Here is an 18,114-nt window from a genome sequence, read left to right on the forward strand (position 1 = left end):
TTTACTGAAAAAAATATAAACTTCAAGTTAAAATAACTTATTAGTTTCAAAAACTAAATAATAAAAATCAATAATAATTATTGATTTTTAACAACAATTGTAAATTTGACGTTTTTTCTTAATTTGTTTGTCTTATTTTGTTAAGAAAGCGCACAAATAGACAATTTTAATTAAAAAATAATATTTCTATTTAATTTTTTAATTACCATAAAACGGGGTTACTTTGACATAGTTTGAGAAGTTTTGTTAATGTAACTTTCTTATTTTATTTGTTGCAATATTTTCTTGAAACAATTAGCATCAGAACAATTGATTCTTCTGCTTTAACAAACAAACTTAAAATTTTGCCTTAAGGTCATAGTTTTTCCAAAAAAAAATAGAAAATTTGGTGTCAAAAAAACCCCGACTTCAGGGCTACTTTGACAGTCCCTTTAATTACGTTGAAAATCAAAGTTATGCTAGCCTGGGGGATACTTTGACACCTTAAAACTAAAAATATGTAATATATGATGAAAATAAACTTTATTAAGCTCATTAAACACAAAACATAAAATATACATGGTGTCTGGAAAATCGCGCACCTCCGTGACACTGTATCATCGGACGATGCCCTAGACAACAAGACAAATGTTTAAAAAAACTATCTATAAAAATTTAAATTTTGCACTTTAACTCTATTTCTGTTGGAAAAATAATTTTTCAAATTTTTTTGCAACAAGAAAGCTGTATCTTAAATTGTAATTCTGCTTAGTGTTATTTGTGGCTTTTATTGACAAAATTTTTGTACTTTTACTAAATAATTATAAAAAAACGTATACAAGATTATCAGTATCATTAAATACACATAAAAATATGTCAAACGTCAAAAAATATATGTAAAATTTTTTTGACAGATAGAATTTTTTAACATTTTTTCAGTAATCTGGGGGACTACCCAATTACTCCTTTTTGAGACACCTTGTATATTTTATTTGTATTTTCCTAAAAAAATTAAATAATTTATTTTTTGTTATGTTGTGGCTTTTATATGGCATAAAAATAAAATAAACATAATTTCGGTAGGTAACTATACTGACAATGAAACAAAACGTGTCAAAGTAACCCAGGATGTCAAAGTACTGCTTGGCATAATTTTTTAAACCGTCTAGTCAGTGAAATTTGTTGGTTTTTCTCACTTGACTAGTTTGGAATTTTCTTGAAAAACTCCTCAAATTGGGTAAAAAATTGGTAATAAATAGTCGTAATATTAGTCGGTTATTAAGTGGGGTTGCAGTTTTATCATCAATTAGCTGTTGGAAGGAATGGAAGTTATTCGTATAACGCCGTGCGATAATTTAAGGGTGGAAACAAAAGCAACCTAAGATGCAATTAAAATCCTGAGATTTCTATTGGCTCTCTCGTTAGTTCGGAATCTGTCCTCTAAGCCGTTTTAAAATAGGTACGAAATTTGTAGAGAAGTGTGCATAATACGGTCCTAGCATTTTGCTTAATGTTTCCCATTTATAAAGCACATCTAGAATTTTAATTCGTTACGTCAGATGGTGGAAAAGGAAAGGACGAGGCGGAGAAAACGCCATTGAAACGAAACGGAGCAAAACTCGAAGAAATTTCTGAGGGAAAATGTGTATACTTCGCGTATTATACAAACAGAACTTTAAGCAAAATACATAGTAATTTTATGTATCTAGCGAAAATGTAGCTTTCTGCAAATAAGTCTGGTAATTTGGTAAGGAAATTACTGTTTATTCTAGGAAAGTTTGTTTCTCGACGTTGGATAACCTGCGACGATATTCGGATAAGGCCAACTCATAATCAAACAAAAATAACTCCTCAACTCTCTCATTAATCACCAAGAGAGAAAAAAAGCCCTAAAAAGCGTCCATAATCCACACATTAACAAGATAATTCTCTCCCTCGTTGTAATGAAGCGTGTAACAATCTGCTCCACTTAAAATTCACTTAACTTAAAAGTGTCCGAGCTATTTTTCACGTCGATGTGGAAAAAACCATCCTCACGTCTACCAATTCGCTGTCTTTCTCACTCTCGACTTTTCAGCTTTTTCCCCTCTTTTTCGGTGATTTTTCATTTGTTGCGTGTAACCGCCAGAAAATTAGCACTTAGGTCCACTTTTATCAAATTTTATGGAGTTTCGCGCGAAAAACGACTCTAAAGTCGGGAGGAAGCGAGGATAAATTTCGCTACTACACAAGGGATTTATAATTTATTTGGACAATGTTAAAAGGGTGGAAAATATGCTTCCGGATCGTTGTTTTTACCACAGTTTTTTGAGCTGGAAGAATGAAAGACGTGTCGAACGATGGATTAGGAAGTGACGAGGGTTAAGGGTGGAAAGTGACACCGACAGATATCAAAGGCAATTAATTAATTTTTGACGACGGTAATTAGTGGATCATAATTTAATCATTAAAATTTTAATTTTTTTAAGGGATTTTATTTAAGTTTTTACCACCTAAAATTGATCTACGAGTAGCAATTCTATCTGGAATTCAATAAATTCGTGTTTTTTTTTAACTTAACATACAAACGTTGTTTTATACACTTTACCAAACTTCTAGAATTACGTCAAACATCATTTTAATTGATTAAAAAATTTTGATTTTCCCGATTTTTTCAAAATTTTGGACGATTTCAGGTACCTGAAGCGGATTATAATTAATAACTTTGTAACTATTAGACGTAACCTTTACATCTTATTATAAAAAGGTTACTACCTATTAGTAATCCTGAAAATTGCTGAAAAAAGCAAAATTTTTTTGGGTGATTTTACTAGTTGGAAACTGAATATTTTTAATCAATTTGTACTTTTCTCAACCGTTTTTAGTTGAAAAAAAATATTCAACCTTCAACTGTGGCAAAAAATAAATAACAGTAATAATAATAAAAAAGTATAAAAAATATTACAATTATTATTTAAGATTAGGAAAAGTATTGTGTTAAACTCGTGAGAAATGGCTTTTTTCACTCAAATTATTACTGCACTTGCCTTCGGTTCGTATCGTAAATTTCTCTTCGTGAAAATGGCCAGCTTTCTCTCTTGTTGAGTAATATACTATTTCTTTAAATCTACTTGAAATGCATTTGAAAATACTATGTCCACAAATACTACTCATGTTTTATTTGACCGAGGCTAAGCCGAGACTAGTAGTGACATTTTTTTTTAATTCAACAAAAAACTTTAATTACTTTTAATTATATTACAAATATTGCAAAAAAATGACACTTACAATTTTTAATCTAGAGAAATGATGAACATTACATAAAGTAAGTATAAAGAAAACTTAAAATAAGTTTTGTTCAAAAATTGCATTAAAAACTTTTTTTTATAAAAAGAAAATCTTATTTTTCACATCACGTTTTTACTGAAAAAATTAATAATTAAAAAGGCAAAGCCGAGGCTGATAGTAACTTCAACTGATTAATTTTAGTTATTAAAAACTGAATAATAAAATTTACGTAACAAGTAACAAAGAGTGAGAACCAAACCCAGATATTGTGAGTAAACTTTCCCCCATTTTTAATTTAACAAAATGAAGAAAAAGTACGAATTATTATTGTTTCTGAATTTAAGGTTACATATAAAACTTTTTAGCTTCTTGTTAAAAAACTAATAAACATTTAACAAAAAATAAAAAGTTAAATTTTTTTCCACTTTCTTAAACGTTTTAAACAAACATTTTTTAATTACAATTTTTGAAACTCACATATAGACACAAAACTGTAGTAACAGTATTAATTACGTACTTAGCAATTTTTATTAAATTTTATAAGTCTATAGGATGCTGGAGAAATAAACACGATGCAAAGTAAAAATCTACTTGAAAAAAATTGTTAAAAATCGTATTAATTTGACAATAAAACTTTTGTTTTAAATTTACATTTTTCATAGGTTTGAAGAGCAACTTGTTAAAACCTTACAATGTATATGATTAATCGAGGCGAAGCCGAGGTTAGTGTAGTTAATTCGCTTACTTATATTTATTTATCAGTTATCAAAAATTAAACAAGAAAGTCTTTAGAATAAATTAAAAAATACAAAAAACTAATAAAGGCTGAAGCTAGTAGAATTTATTTTGTTTGTTTTTTTATGTAACAAAATAAAGAGCAAGTCAAGATTTATAATAAATTTTTGACGATTAGTGGATAAATTGAGTCGCTAATTATTTTAAAAATTTTATTAATATTGAAATTGATCAAATTTTTTGAAAAAATTTTATAAAATTTTTACAACCTAAAATTGATTAATTTTACGATTTTCAGAAATTCATTTTGAAATTCAAAAATTTCGATTTTTTTATTTGATTTAAGAACGTTTTATGCACTTTATCGAATCTTTAGAACCTCTAGTAGTATAGAAGTGCGATAATAATAATAATTATTATTATTATTATAATAAAGCGGCTTTATTGAATTGTACGTATCTACAAGTAAATACAACTCGGGAGGCAAAGTTTAGCAACCACTATTCTTATTTAACCCCCTTAACAAAAAAATTTAAAAAAACTATAGAAAAACAAATAAACAGTAAAGTAAATTAATAAAATATAAGAAATAAGCAAAAATGAAAAATGAAAAATTGCATTAGGTACAGTTTAACTAAAATTAAGAAAAACTACTTAAAAAAATAACAGAAAATAAAACAATAAGAAAATAACAAAAAGCAACTGAAAGTGCGAAATCATCATTTAGACCAATTTTAAGCTTGATTTTTTCGAATTTTTTAAAATTTCGGTCGATTTCAAGCGGATAATAGTCAATAACTGTCAGTATTAGTCTTAAGCTTTTATGCAAAGTCGAAAATAAGCAAAAACTTTCTTTTTGAAAAAAGTTAAAAACGCGTTTTTGTGTTTAGACAAGTGTGCAATAATTGTGTCATCTTTGATGATTGCGTTTCTATGAAGCTTTAATTAAAACGTAATTAGCCCCACCAGTGATCTCGAAGTTAAACGGTTTTCCTCTCGAATAAATCGTTGTTGGAAGGTTGGGTGGTGTGCGCGTGGGGCGCTCGAAAGATCCCGTTCTGAACAAAATGAAACTTTCCTTTGACATTATGAACTCCTTTCTCATCACCAAAGGTGTTCGCTAATATAAATTATCCAACGTTCGTAAAACAAATTAACGCCGTTATTGTACGAAATCTACGTCGCCACAAGCGCCTTCTTTGTCACTCCACCACCAGATGAAGTAAGACAGTTGATCCGCGGAAAATTCGCGCTAACACGAAGAACAGTTAAAATAAGATAGATGGGACGCCATTTTAGCTCAGTATTTTGCTGCCATGCATTTCATTGTAAAACTACAGCGACTCAAACGAAAACTCAAGATGGAATAAAGAGATTGTTTTCGGTGAAGGGATTTGGACGATTGCCTCGAGTGTTGCTCAAAGTAAAATTACACTCCTTCAAGTTTCGAGCAAAACTAAGAAAATTATGCTCCTGGATGGGTGGAGGCGGCGGCGGCGGCAGCGGTGGTGGCAGTGGCGGCAACGTCAGCTCCGCAAATTAAACGCTTTTTACTCCAGATGATCTCAAGAGATTCGCACAACAATATCACATTATTTTATTATTATACAAAATAATCAAAATACAATTTTCTTCACTCATTAGCAAATTTGCAGCAACTATACAAGGTGATTCTTTTAGGGGCTACATTAGAAACTTTTTAACTTCTAATGCAGATAGGAATTTGAAATTTTGTACACAACCCAAATCAACCAGTCTGAGTTCAACTAAATTATTTTTAAAATGGCTGAACTTCCGGAACTACGAGAAATTGGCGTCAACTTTGAAATTTTAAATGGTACCCACTTATTTTTATTGCATTTTTGAATTCTCCTCTCCAAACTGAGTAAAATGTACCTAGTTGTTAGTACTTATCTATCATAGTTTTTGACATATGTCAATTTTTTGGTCAAAATTTTCACTTGCAGGGGTTCATTCAAAACATCACAGCTCTTGAACCCTTTGCGATAAGTGAATATTTTTTGTTGCATTCGAAAACCAAAGGTTCGAAAAATTTTCTGGAATTTTCAAAATTGTCGACTGTCAAATTGCAAGGCTAGTATGATTTTTTGAAAATGATCATTAACAAACAGCTTTAACTCAGTTTTTTCAAATGAAATGACTCTATTTTCTCAACGGCAATCAAAACTACATCAATTTGTAGAAGGACTTTTATCAACATGTCCTATACCTATCTCTTACAGTTTTTGAAATAATCACAAAAAACATGTTAATGTTTTTATTTTTATATTATTTGGTTGAAGATTATTAAATGCCGCCTCAATCCTTGCCTCAATTCTTCATAATTCCGGATGGGTGTTGTGTAGACTAATAAATCTTTAGTTCGTCTTGATCATTTTCCAAAGCCTACGTGATTTACTATAAAAATAAAAAACAAAAACACGTTTTTCGTGATTATTTCAGAAACTGTAACAGGTGGGTATAGGACATGTTGATAAAAGTCCTTCTACAATTCGATGTACCTTCGATTGCCGTTGAGAAAATGAGGTCATTTTATTTGAAAAAACTGAGTTATAGCTGTTTGTTACATATCATTTTCAAAAAATCATATAAGCTTTGCAATTTGACAGTTGACAATTTTGAAAATTTTAGGAAACTCTTCGAACCTTTGGTTATCAAATGCAAGAAGAGTTATTTACTTATTGCAAACGGTTCAAGAGCTGTGATGTTTTTAATAAACCTCTGCAAATGAAAATTTTGAGCAAAAAATTGACATATGTCAAAAACTATGACAGATAAGTACTAGTAACTAGGTACATTTTACTCAGTTTGAAGAAAAGAATTCAAAAATGCTATAAAAATAATTGGTTACCATTTAAAATTTCAAAGTTGGCGCCAATTTCTCGTAGTTCCGGAAGTTCAGCCATTTTGAAAATAATTTAGTTGAACTCAGACTGGTTGATTTGGGTTGTGTACAAAATTTCAAATTTCTATCTGCATTAGAAGTTAAAAAGTTTCTAATATAGGTCCTAAAAGAATCACCTTGTATACTGGGTGTCCCAGCGAGTTAAAAAAGTCAATTTAGTGACCTTTAAATGGTAAAATTAAAAAAAATTATTTAGGACATACAATAAAAATGACATGAATAAAAAGTATGGAACGAAGCGTTTTTCTCGTAAACTAACCACTTTACAAAAAAAATAATTAGTGTAGCGTAAAGTCCAATTAAAATGTGACCATTTATCAAGAATAACATTTTTCGAAATTTCTTTTTGTTTTCGGGTTTAAAAAAAAAAAAATTTTTTTAAATGGCAACCCACCATGATAATTTTTTTAATTAAAGAATATGATCTAAAAATGACCTTTAATTAAATAAAATTGTTTTTTAGCCAAGTACTGACTAGAAAACAATTCTGTTTAATTAGAGGTTATTTTTAGATCATAATCTTTAATTAAAAAAATTACCATAGTGGGTTGCCATTTAAAAAAAAAATTTTTTTTCCAGAACTCGAAAACTAAAAAAAATTTTGAAAAATGTTATTATTAGAGGTCATTTTTAGATCATAATCTTTAATTAAAAAAATTACCATAGTGGGTTGCCATTTAAAAAAAAAATTTTTTTTCCAGAACTCGTAATTAAAAAAAATTTCGAAAAATGTTATTATTGATAAATGGTTACATTTTAATTGGACTTTACGCTACACTAATTATTTTTTGTAAAGTGGTTAGTTTACGAGAAAAACGCTTCCTTCCATACTTTTTATTCACCTGGTATACAGGTGCTCCATTTTTATTGTTACAAATTTAAACAGGAGATAGAATATTCAATTTTAAGATAAAAGTTTCCTATGAACATTATAGGACGCTACACTCCCTGAAAGAGGTGCATGTTTTAATGGATTCTGTGTAATATTTCAGAAACAATTTTAGATAAAAGTAAAAAATTTGGTACCTTTATGTCAAAATTTTTAATCAGGGGCGTCCTAAACTGGGGGGTTTAGAATAAAAAGTACTATAACAACAACAAAATTCTAAATTCCATAGTTTTTTACTAAAAAAAGGTTTTTTGCGTTTTTACGATATAACTTACCCTTTTTGAGTAAAATCTTTCTTTCTTTAACACTTGTTTTGTGGTGTTTTCTACCGAAAAAAAATGGTCAAGTTTGGTCGAAAATCACGTGTTAGTACGTTTTAAACATAAAAACTCAAATTTTGAATAAGACTTTATCGAGACAAGATAAAATCACGAAATTAAATCGAAAATATCAAATTTTTCACTTTCTCAAGCGTTTAAGAAAGTTCTTCAGCCAGAAATACAATTTTTTTGCTAAATTTCGTCCGAACCAGTTGAAAAATCAATAAAAATTGTGCTATTTTTGCTTTCTTAAGCAGTTAAATACATTTCTGAACTAAAAACTTCTTTCGCAAAATGTTGTTAAAATAGGCCACAAAATCACTAAACTAGATTCACATTATCGCTCTATTTTGGTCTGTTTCACTGGATTTAGTTTGGTGACCTTAAAACCTACTTTTTTTCAAAAAATTTCATTCACAACCAAAAAACCACCAAGTTAGTGCACCTTTTAAAGCGTTTAACATGTTTTTGAGTTAAAAACTGTTTTTTTTGCAAAATTTTAGGAAAAAAATTACCGAATAACATTATTTTTGACGTTTTTAGTTAAAAATGCACTTTTTTGCGACATTTTGTTCATGCAAGTCGTGAGATCTTCTAATTAGATAAAAATGGTGTTTTTTGCCATTTGTGAGTAAAAATCTTAATTGTTTTTTATCAAAATATGCCCAAAAATTAATTAGGCAAAAAATTATTTTATTTCCATCTATTTTCAAACAAATAAAAACGTTTTCGAGCCAAAACTGATTTTTTTCACAAAATTAAGTTGAAAATGGTATATTTTTTTTAAACTGTGGGTTAGGATAAATAGTACTCTAACTATTTTGGCTGAAATTTTTTGCCACTTTTAACAACAAAATTCTAAATTCCATAAGGTTGTAACATTTTTTTAGTGTGTTGCATTTGCAAAGATAACAAAAATGAAGGCGTTTGTTAAAAGTTCAATAACTGAAAAAATTTAAATGGAACATCCCATTTATTGTTTTTGCATTTAAAAGATTATTAAATTATCTTTTTAAAATTATTTACTTTTAGGTGTTTATAATCAATTACTAAAAAGATATTTAACGTTAAACTTAAAAAAAAATAATTACTATTGTTTCAGTAGCCAAAAAGTGCACAGTTGCACAAGAGATGGAAAAAAAAAATGTCACTTAAAAATCACATTATTCTTTATTTTTACAATAAAATAATTCGAATTTCAGTATTTTTAACGACTTTTAAAATATCTGGATAAATCCACGGAGAAGTGATTCGTGGTGAAATTACTATGGTTATCAACAATGTTTAGATATTGATAAAAAAACACAAATTTGTAACTTATTTTTGGGACATGCTGTATAGTTCAAAAAAATTTTAGGTGATGCACTAGATTAGTATCTATCAATTTTTTTAATATTTTTTTTTAAATTGTACTATTTAAAGGGCACTAATGAACTTAATCAACTCGCTGGGAGACCCTGTATAATATACAGACCGTCCCAAAAGTAAACCGCCATACGACAACCATTAATAGAAAATGCCATACTGAGCAAAAAATTTAAATAATTTCTTTCTATCTTTATTTATTAAAGAGTTACAGCTATACAAAATTCATTGTTACAATTTAAAAAGCTGTAACGAAGATAGAAAAAAAATTGTTTAAACTTTTTTTCTCCGAATGATGTTCTCATTAATGGTTGACGTATGGTTTGCTTTTGGGACATCCTGTATTATTTGTATTTTTCTGCACAAGTTTTTAGTGCCAAGGTCGGAAAGTGCATTGTTATATAGAGGTTGTGTCGTGTTTTGCGTCCCCTAATGGATAGAGTGCATCCCTCTGCTGTCGCGACCCGCCAAGTCTTAAATTTAATTTGAAGACACAAGCAGGCGGCTGTGAAGTCAGAGGAGAAGACAGTCGAAGGAGTTACCTCGTCCCCGGCCTGCTTGATTTAATTAAACAATTTGTAAAAGCGTGTCTTGAATATATCGACAATTGCTTTAAATAGCATCACTAGTTTTGTTGTCTCTCTTGTTCGTGTTGTCGAGAATACGACGTTGAAATTTAATTTTTTGTCGATGGAGGCGGCGGTGGTGTATGAGGAGGGGCAGCACCTTGAAAGGTCCTAGTTGATGAAAACAAAGACGAATGGATACATTACTAAATTAATCTTTGAAACAAAGCACTTTCCTTGAGCCTTATTCATCAAAGCCAACTCATTTATTTAGTTACTTCCCTTTCAGTCGATTCTAGTCGTTAGTTCGCGTCTTTCGAAGAGGCAAACATAATTTATAAAGGAATAATACGCGAACACAATGACTCGACAACGGCTACAGTCTCAAATTTCGACGCAGTTGCTATTTCACAAAGAAACACTATTTTTTAAGAAAATTGCAAAAATTCGGAACAATTGACAATTTTTCTGGCTCTGACCCGGAAAAAAACTCAAAAAAACATTTTCGTTTTTATTTTCAAATTTTAGAACCAATAATTTTCACTATTTATAGCTGTAATTATTTAAATTAATAACTTATTAGTCAGATAATTTATACGGAGTGAGATCTCAACTCTTGCCGCAAATTTTAGTTATTTTTTTTCTGTTTAAAGTTTAGAAAAATGTGTCTTAAATAGTTAAAAACATTTTTGTCAAAGAATTTAATTAAAGTCAATTAGAAACTATCGGTTTCGAAAAAGTTGTGTAGAAAGTAGAAATTCTAGGGGGCTCGCGGCTTTGCCGCTCGCATTTATTTAGACCTCACACTATCTGATTCGCAAATATTTTGTCAAAATTATCGAAAGTTTCGCCCCTAGGTAGTCAATAGTAAATAGTATATTAAAAAACAAGTTTCATAAAATCAGTCTTGAAGCCCGCATCTAATTAAAAAAAAAACTAGTGGCGTATGCACAAATTAATTTAAAGAATAAGTGCTTCAAGGTCTTATAAAACGAGTTTTTATACTATTTTTTGTAATTTGCCTTTTTTATGCTCAGAAGGGGGCGAGCGGCAAAGCCACGAGCCTCCTTTATTTTGACAAAATCTGGTATTGTGAGGTTTAAAAGAGGGCGAGCAGCAAAGCCACTTTATAAATTTTGACAAAATCTGATAATGTGAGGTTTAGAAGGGGGGCGAGCGGCAATGCCTCTGACAAACCGTGACCCCCATTGAGGGCGCAGCCCCCGTAAGCCCCAATTGGGGTCGCATCCCCCGTAATCCCCAATCGTATTTGACCATATCAAGGCTAGCACGATATTTTGAAAAGTCTCAATTTACATTTTTTAAAAATGAGCATTCTTATTTAAGAAATTTTTAAACGTTTTTGTTTCAAAATTGTTTAAACCGGAATTTCTAGACACTTTTTTAGTCTCCCCTACTGTCTTTTGCAACACAATGTCTTGAAAAATCTTGATTGACATTCTTTTTTAATCTAAGCATTTCTTTAAGAAATTTTTAAATGTTTTTTGCAACTCTAGAAATTTTTTGATACTTTCTTAGTCTCCCCAATTGTCTTTTCTAGCACGATGTTTTGAAAACTCTGGATTGACATTGCTTTAAGAAATTTTTAAATGTTTTTTTGCAAGTCTGTAAATTTTTTAATCCGAGACATCTGACACTTTCTTAGTCTCCTCAACTGTCTTTTGTAGCACGATGTTTTGAAACGTCTAGATTGGCATTTTTACTACTAAATTTAAACATTTCCTTAAGAATTTTTCTTCTTTTGAAAATCAAAAAGTCAGTACATTTAACACTTTCTTTTTACTTCAAACCAAAAAAAGTAATCCGAACCGACCTGAAGCTACTTGAAGTGACCCAAACATTATTTTTTACAATCTAAAAAACACTTTTTTAAATAAAAATTAAATTTTTAATCAAATCCTATAGGATTTGACCACATTGCTAGTTTTTATACTATTTTTTGTAATTTGCCTTTTTATGCCGTTTTTAATCAAAAATGTTTTACTTGATCGATTTAAAGATTGTTGTGACGTTTGGTAATGTCTTAATGTTAAAAGTCAAAATTTGATCTAGTCTCCTTTTGACTATTAAGACATCGCACATGATGACGTTGCGTTCTTTAAAATCTCTATTAGCCAATCAAAATAAAGGCAAATATTAAAAAAAAATGTACTTTGTATAAAAACACGATTTTTATTAATGTGTGTATTTTTTTTAAGTCAAACAAATCGTGTAATGACTGCAATTTGATATTATATTAATGAGTAATGAATTAATGAAAATGATTTTCGTGGCTAAAAACGCGTTTTTATTGTTTAATTATTTTTTTTAAATTCAGGTAATAGTTAGGTGTACCTACCTAACACGGTATTATTAAAATTAAATTGTTTTTGTTCATTAAAAAAATGAAATATCAAAAAAAAGTTTGAATTTTTTTGTAACTACATAACAAACTATGGACCTATAAAGCTTCGTTCCGTATATACAGGGTGATAAAATTTGATGATAAATATCAAAAATTTTTGTTTGTGCAAAATCACTTGATTACTTTTTTAAAATTTTACATTATAACCCCTATTTTTCGGCAGTTACTTTATTTTTACTTTTACCAGTGGCGTGCGTATTTTTGTTTTTGCAATTTTTTCAATAAATAGCAATGTCAAAATATTGATAAATATCGATACAGGGTCCATTAGTGACTTTTAAATGGTAAAATTTTTAAAAACTTATATAGGACATTGATAGATACTAATCTAGTCCATCGCCTAAAATTATTTTCAACTATACAGCGTGTCTCAAAAATAAGTTACAACACAAACTTATGTTTTTTTAAATGTGGCTAAAAACGCGTTTTTAGTGTTAAATTATTTTTTTTATTTAGGTAATAGCTACTGGTGTACCTACCTACCTAACACGGATTATTAAAATTAAATTATTTTTGTTCATTAAAAAAAAATATTTTTAAAGTTTGAAATTTTTTGTAACTCCATATTTTCGTCATTCAATTTTAATAATTTTTTGATTAAAAAAAAATAAATGGCGGCACAAAACTAGAAATAATCGCAAATGTTGAATTTTAAAACTGTCTTTTTGCGTGCAAAATTTCAAATGTAAAAGTAAAAAATAAATATATGTTCCTATAACGAGATTAGAAATAGAGTGATAATAACTCTCGAAATTTACCTACAAAGCGACTTGAAGGAATTTTCATCAACTTTATCATAGAGCGTTTCTCCTTTCTAAAGCTCTTTGAGACAATCACTAAAAGCTCTCTTTAACTCGTAACGTCGTGAAACTAAATCCTCTTTGCCGGTTAAAAAACCTCAAAACGGTTTAAGCTCATTTCAGCTCTCCCAAAAAAAAACCGAATTGAAATAAATCTAATTAATCAGTGTTGATTTCGTTCCTCGCGGCGGCGTGTCATAAAATCCTCTCCTTAAACTTTAAACACACCCAAAATCTGAAATCCACACTGAGAAATTCAAATTAGAATTACTTTCCCTACATTAAATACAGCGCCATTTTGGTGGGCAAAAATCAGGGAAAAGTCGACCTTATACCATCGCACAAATAAGGGCGAATATCTTAAATAAAATCTAAGGCATATACTTAGGATGAGGGTTGAGTTTTCTAGAGGGATATTTGTGTTGAGCTTTGCGAGGATGATACTCAAAAAGCGACCGTAACTCACCCTGCATAAGTCTCATTTTACCCTAACTTGAATTAAAACGTACAAAGAGGGTGATTTTAAACCCGGGCCTCGCCGGTTAAAGTTAGAAATGAGGGAGCAAACTTCAAGAGGGAATTAAGGAATGATTTTTTTTCTCTAAGTTAAAGTTTTTTGTGATTTATCGAGATCGCGCTGTCGCAAACTATGTTTCAAACTATTCCAAGTTGAAATTCCTCGTATTTGGGAAACTATTCAGGTAATAATATATTTTATTCGCTCATATTCGTGCAGTTTGTAGCGCCTTATCGGGCGTACATTCCCCGAGGTATTTAAATAGGAAGACGTGCGCTCGCATTTCTACCAACTAGATAACGTCAAGTGTTCCTATTAGTCTCTTAGGGACTTTAGCTAAGACGATGTTTAACCGGTTATTGGCTGCATTGTTTTTAGGTGACGATATTCAGATCGTATCGGAGGGCCAAAGGCCCGCATTCTCTAATTTATCGACGAATTAATTCAATTTATGCTAGATTGTTAATAGTTCATTAAAACTAGAGGTTTTTAATTAAAAAAAAAAAACGTAAATCATAAATATCTACTTATCAATACTTATAAATATTTTGGCATTGGTATACAGGATGCGCCAGAACTCGCGGCCTAGAGGAAAATGCCACCTAAGGTAAGATATCAGGAACATGAAAAAAATATAAAAAAAATTATTCTATCTATAAAAATTTCGAAGTTAGCAGAGTTTAAATTTTGCACTTTGACTCTGTTAGAAAAATAATTTTCCAAGTTTTTTTGCTACAGGCTAAAGAGGAAACAAAAAAGCTGTATTCTAAATTGTTAAACTTAAACTATAATTGTTTAAATTCTGTTACCGAAGATAAATATCAACTTTGTTATTTTAAATAGAAAGCTATGTTTTCAATTGCGTTTTTGGATTCTACGAGTTATTATTGACTTTCCCTATACCAAAGTTCGTCCGTTTTTGAGATTTTTAGACTTTCTTGAAAATTTGTGGATTTGAACCGTCCTTTTCAAAAATCGATAGCTTTGCCATTTGTAACTGTTATGGGCATTTATACGAAAAAGAATTGATGTTCCTTTTCGTAAACTCATAATTTAAAAAATGATTAACAAATCTACGACTTTTAACGATACGTTTGGGGAAATTTAAATAAGTACCCAAATCTCCCACAATATCAAAAAAGTCATCATAACTTTAAACATAGGTATAGAGAATAAATAAATGTTCATTAATTTGAATTTCCACAAGAAATAACACAATTAACTCGGAAATTAATCTCAAAATGGGTAAAATTGAAATGAAATCTCAAACAGTGTAAAAAATCTTGGAATTATAATGGATTCGGATACGATTTAATGGACATGTGAACTTGATTGTAAAGAGGTCTTTTATTGTTTTAAAAATGTTATATTCCAATTCAGGGCCGTACTCAAGGGGAGGGATTAGGCGGTTCAAACCCCCACCGAAATGTTGAGCACTTTGTTATATAGTGTTATAAGTGTTAAAAATTTCGTTTTTTTGTTATTTTAGTGAGTTAATTTTAAATTTTTGTGAATTAATTTTTCAAGTGTTAATTATAGTGTTTAATTTTTATTGTTAGGTACAAATTTAAAAAGTTGATAGAATATTTAATTTTAAGACAAAAGTGTTTTGAAAAATTCTATGAAAGGGAGCTACACCCCCTAAAAAAAGTACGTTTTTTAAAGGGTTTTTTCTAATATTTCAGAATAGATAAAATTACGAAATTTGGTACCTTTATATGCATGTACACCTAAACAAATGCCAAATAACAATTTTTTTAATCAAACGGTAAAACAAATTTAATTTTTAATTTTTATACTGTTTATGGTGTGTAACATACATTTTTAAACCAATTTTTACTAAAAATCCATAAATTATATCGGCAAGGAACCACAGGCAACATAGTTAGAGTAAATTTTTATCCTAATCCCATCTAGTTTAGGAAGCCCCTAATTAAAAATTTCAACATTTTATTTTTGTACTTGTTTAGGTGTATAAAAGTTATCATCTGTACCAAACTTTTTTTTTCTAAAATGATTTCGGAAATATGAAAGAAAAAACCTATTAAAAGATGCACCCCCCGATGTATGTTCATAGAAAATTTTTGTTTTAAAAATGAATAGTCTATCTCCTGTTTAAATTTGTAACAATAAAAAGTATTAAAATTTTATTTTATTTTTTGTTACTTTTGTGAGTTACTTTGTATTTTTTATGTTTAATTAGGATCTCTTATTTCAATTTAAAATAAAAACGAGTACTTAGAGATTTTTGCTTTTTATTTCGACTTCTTTCATTTAATTTTCATGGACCAACAACCAACTTGTACGTACAATTCAAAAAAAATATTATTTTATTATTATTTAATAAAAAAATTAAAACCTTTTATTTGAAAAAAAAATAGTTACGGGTATTTAAAGTTTCACAAACGTAGTCTTCAATTTTGAGAGTTTGGTAATTATTTTTTTAATATAAATACTTTTCTTTTTCATATCTCTAAATACGATTTCAAAATACTTAAAAATGGCAGTCATAGATTTTTAAAGAGAAAGGTGCAAATAATCCAAAACAATTCAAAAAAGTCTAAATATTTGGAAAACGGTTTAACTTTAGTGTAAAAAAAGCTGATAAAACTCTCTCAAAATTACTTGAGTGATCCAAAAACGCAATAAAAACATAGCTTTCTATTTAAAATAACAAACTTGAAACCGGAAGTGCCACCATCTTGAAGATATTTTCATTGAGCAGAACCTTACCGACTATATCTATTTGCAAATTTTTAGATAAATATCATTATTAGAACTTACAATACCTCTAATGTGAGGTTAGCTGAAACAGCCTGTATAAACATTAATTCTTTTATTAACAATAAAAAATAGAACAAGATCACATAAAATAACAAAATGAGAGTATAGAAATAAAAAATAAAAGTGTTTTGAGCAATAAATGTAAAAAAATCTCATATACAGAGGGTTCAAAAAGTGACGCATCAACTCAGTGAGATATTGTGGAGAAGCATTTGCATTAAATAAATTTTTAAGATGACATTTTACAAAATCTCAAGCTACAAACTTATTTTGTTAAGTTTTTAAATTCACATTATTTTTTCAACTGTTTCTATACAGTCAACAAATTTGAAAATGACGTGTCTATAAAACGAAACACTGCACTTATTTTGAATTTTTTATTATATCCACCAATTTGGGACACCCAGTAAATAAATAAAAAACTTAGGTATGTATATAGAGAAGGCTAATTAAAAACTCTCTCAATATTCCGAAAACGTAATAAAATCATAGCTTTCTATGTGAGATAACAAAGCAGATAAATGTCAGTGTCAGAACTCCCAATACTTTTCAAATGTAGCATTTACCCAAAACACTCTAGTTTTTTTTACTATTTTTTCTATTCTCGAAATTCAAAAAATAGTACTCTATACAGGGTGAATATAAAGTATGGAACCAAGCGGTTTTTTAAATCATTTGCCTCTACAAAATAATAATTAATACTCCTATAAATTAAAAGAATATAAAAAATGTGATTATAAGAAAAAAAAATTGATTTGTTTTTGAGAAAACTGTATAAAATACATGTATAAAAAACAATACAGAGTGTCTCCGGAAAGACGTCTCAAGGTTACACTATTGCTACTATTAAATACTAACAGTTTTTGTATTCATTACTAAGCGTATTGTTAAAAAACTTGAACATCTTCTTGGATCTTCTTGGTATGGAAATGATGAACAAAAAACAATAAACTTGAAATAAAATAGTCTTAAAATATGAAAAAAAGCGGATAGAGGGTGTCTCGCGAAATACGACCCTGCTAGTTTTGATATATTTTTTAAATAAATTGAATCTTGTTTCTAAGTTTGTAACATATTGAAATTGGAAAACGTACAAAGTGTCTAATTGAAATACATGTATTAAAATTACAGAGTGTTACAGGCAAAACGTCTCAACTCGTATTTTAAAAAATTTAAAAAAGCGTATAGGGTGTCTCATGTAAAACGACCTTTGTTAGTTTTACCAAATCTATACTTTTGATGTATTTTTTTAACAAATAAAAAACTTTTTTCTAAACTTATTGATAAAAATTTGAAATACATATTCGAGAAGTAAAAAATGTTCAGTTTGATTTGGTTCAATTGGTTGATACAGGGTGAATATAAAGTATGGAATCAAGCGGTTTTATTCTTAATCATTGCCTCAAGAAAATAATAATTAATATAAATTAAAGTAATATAAAAAATGTGATCGTATTTTCAGAACAAACTTTTGTTTTGTTTTTGAGTTATGCGATTTTTTTTTGTCAAAATTGTCATTTATGTAAAAAAATGTTTTTGAA

General features: G+C 29.0%; 1 long non-coding RNA gene across 1 annotated transcript in view; it reads left to right on the forward strand.

Moving 5' to 3' along the window:
- The window catches only part of LOC123008854, a 26,422-nt gene that overhangs the window by 3,692 nt on the left and 4,616 nt on the right, over positions 1-18,114 (forward strand). The window lies entirely within an intron of this gene.

This window comes from Tribolium madens, unplaced genomic scaffold (genome assembly GCF_015345945.1).
Source record: "Tribolium madens isolate multiple individuals breed KSU strain unplaced genomic scaffold, Tmad_KSU_1.1 Scaffold_71;HRSCAF=194;Tcas5.2_LG6, whole genome shotgun sequence".
Taxonomy (NCBI): Eukaryota; Metazoa; Arthropoda; class Insecta; order Coleoptera; family Tenebrionidae; genus Tribolium; species Tribolium madens.